A 3401-nucleotide genomic window follows, 5' to 3' on the forward strand; every position below is an offset into this window, starting at 1 on the left:
AACCAAGTCTTCACCCTAAAATTAATGATTCCCCTCATGGGGACCTCCAATTTGTCCCCATAAGCGAAGCCAGTCCCCACACGTGACTGTGTAAACAGATTTAGGTCTCCACAAGTATAGTAATGCTAGGCCACACACACACACACACACACACACACACACACACACACACACACACACACACACACACACACACACACATACTTTTGTCTTTCTTTGCTCTATGTTAATTTTCAAACACTGCATGTGAAATACACTAAAGTGAATCCTGTTGAATCTGAGTTGTGTTCTTAGGAAGTTGGACATTCCAGAAATAACTGATAGAAAACTGAACTTAACTCGTACAAATTTGAGTTTTTTCACGAGTGTAATCTTACAGCATCACATCCTTCATCTCTTTATATAGCTCATATTATTTGAAGGCGTGTAGCTGCCACATTGAGCAGAGGAAGTCTAGATGAGAGAGAGTACAGATGGAGGCTCAGTTTTCTTTCTCACACACTTTGTTCCTGCCAAGCTGTGACCTCTGAGCTGAGGGCAGCCACGAGGCAGAGCATGCAAACACACCCAACAAAAACATATGAAGAAATAAATGTGAAGTACTTGTGAACTCTTTATAAAATAAAAGGTAGCTGCTGCTGGAGTTTTCCAGAAGACGTTTTTGCATGTTTCAGTAATGTACCAACAGATGTCCGAACAGCTGTCAAAGGCAAAACACCTGCTTGGACGTAAAGCTCCCAGGGAAAATGTAACTGCGTGTTTTACTTCCATCTAATAACATATCAACATCTTTACAGAAAGTACTTCTTCTCAAAATGTATGACAAACAATTTGGAGACAATTCAATATAAAGAATGACATCAGAGGTCACGCTTTCCTAACTTGTAGTCCCTATTAGTGCCAATAACCCTGGATACTACATTTCCCATGATGCAACTGGATCTTCCTTTACCCATTTTCAGCAATGTAAAAACTCATGTTTTTCAAAGGTTGAGGGATCAGCTGACAACATTTAATCAAGCGCTGTCAAAATATACCTGTTCTTTACTTGGGTATTTCCATTAATGCTTCTTTATGTTGCTTCTCCAACACATTTTAAACTGTGTTTCATGATACACTAAAAAAGCTCTGTCTGGCTTGAGACCCTTTCAAAAGATGCAGTATGTTGATAAGCCATACACATTTCCACCCAAACAAACTTTGACACAGCAGTCAAATCCAGTTTACACGTTTTTTACTTTCATGTATTTGTATTATATTCTTCAAATGACACCTTTTGTGTGTTTTTGCAGACTCTGTATTTTTCCTAATTTATCGTAGTAAGCCTGCTCAGAGAAAACTAGTTTTAAGTCTTAGTTCTTATGTCAAGAAAGCATATTCTATTAGTGTATCTGGGTTTTAAGGCTATTTTTGATATGTTGGCGCTGCCTAAATGATTTATTTAATGTATTTAATTATCCCAGGAATAGCAGAGGCATTATATTTCCTACAAACACACACCAGGAGTCCGCCTCAGTGTCTCAGCTGGTATCAACGCAGCACAGATGTCCTGGTGGAGTTTATTTAATCTGTACAGAGGCTAATCTGCACCGCTGATAGTGTCGCTGCATCTGTGCTGCGTTCAGATACAACATGCCTGAGTGTCCGCAGTGATGTGGACACAGTGTGCCTGTTCATAAACACAACACGTCTTAAAACGATGATCAGTGGTGGGGGAAACATTCAGGTCTTTACAGAAAGAAAAAAATCTGAAATATGTTATTGATCTCTGCGGGGACAGGTTTTTTTTAGTTCCCTTTTAGAATGAAATACATATAGAGGAGTTCAACTGTGGACATTGTACCTTGAGGTTATTCCTGGTTTAGTTTATGTTTCAGTATTTGTAAGTGACTGAAAGAATATTGCTTTTATTTTACTTTTTAATGCTTATTTCATTTTTATTTATTTGTGTAAGAAGGGGCAGGTAGACCAGTATAAGTGTTAATGTTTTTTAAAGTTGTACATGTTTTGTTTTAAAATAACTGCCATGTGGGGAATAAACAAATACAATTAAAAAGTAATACAAATATAAGTATGTATATTTCAATAAATACAATAGTTACCTAGTACACTATCAAAATATACCTTGACTCCATAAAGCATGAACATCTATATAAATTATAACAAGTTAAAGTATGCAAAATACCCCCTGAAACTGAGACGTTGTACATGTTGTTATTTTTCTTCTTTACTTGCTTGTAAAGCGCTTTGAGCACCAGGATAAGCGCTATATAAATGATATGTATTATTATTATTACATACAGTTTGCCCCCTCCGGAAACAACCATCCCTCCACACAGCCCTCGTCCCTCTGGTGGTCAGACCCCCTCCCTGCACTCTGACCCCCGGCTGCCCCCTCCTCACTTTCCTGAGGTAGACTCAGGACGTGTGTTCAGATCTAATCAAACACAGCTCACCTTGAAGCTCTGCCACGTCTCCAGACTGATGTAACACACACACACACACACACACACACACACACACACACACACACACACACACACACACACACACACACACACACACACACACACACACACACACACCTCCACTCAGCCTTAAACACTACAATCCACCTCAGCCTCCATCACAGATCACACGTCGAAGATAAACAAACACAGATGGAGGTCGAGCTGCGTCTGGAGGCAATAGGCGCTGTCACACCGGAGTACCAGGAATCTTATCACAGAAATCCATTTCAACTTGCATCTGAGAGTATGTGTGTGTGTGGGTGTGTGTGTGTGTGTGTGTGTGTGTGTGTGTGTGTGTGTGTGTGTGTGTGTGTGTGTGTGTGTGGCCTAGCATTACTATACTTGTGGGGACCTAAATCTGTTTACACAGTCACGTGTGAGGCCACACACACACACACACACACACACACACACACACACACACACACANATAAGATAACTTTAACAAGATGCCTGTGTGCTTAGTACCAGGTTGTTATCATACCAGCAATGGGTCTTCCTCATTCTTTCGCTTCCCGTCTGATGAAAGGACCAGGAGTGGCTGGATCAAGTTAGCTACCTAGCTAGTTTGCATTACAGCCTTGTAATTTTTATTAGCCTTAATATGAAGTAACATTAAATAACCCAAAATGTTAAACAGTAAGAGTAGTAGTCATATTTCGTGAACCCTATGAAGAGTACTGTCACCGGTCTGATACACCATTTAAGCCCGGGGGAGAAATGCTAACGCAAGCATCGGCGATCGCCAATCTTTTCTACTTCATGCTATCTGCACAAAAGGTTGACATTAAAGATTAAAAAGACCAGGCAGTTCAGAGAGAATCAAAGGAAGGCAAGCAGGCAGCTTTGCATGACATTCTTCTGGACGTGTTTCATTGTGTTGATAGTGAG

General features: G+C 40.2%; 1 protein-coding gene across 1 annotated transcript in view; it reads right to left on the bottom strand.

The window, feature by feature from the left end:
- The window catches only part of rtn4rl1a (reticulon 4 receptor-like 1a), a 202686-nt gene that overhangs the window by 146839 nt on the left and 52446 nt on the right, over positions 1 to 3401 (bottom strand). The gene's annotated exons all lie outside the window — the stretch shown is intronic.

This window comes from Notothenia coriiceps, unplaced genomic scaffold, assembly GCF_000735185.1.
Source record: "Notothenia coriiceps isolate Sejong01 unplaced genomic scaffold, NC01 NC01_scaffold00018999, whole genome shotgun sequence".
Classification (NCBI taxonomy): Eukaryota; Metazoa; Chordata; class Actinopteri; order Perciformes; family Nototheniidae; genus Notothenia; species Notothenia coriiceps.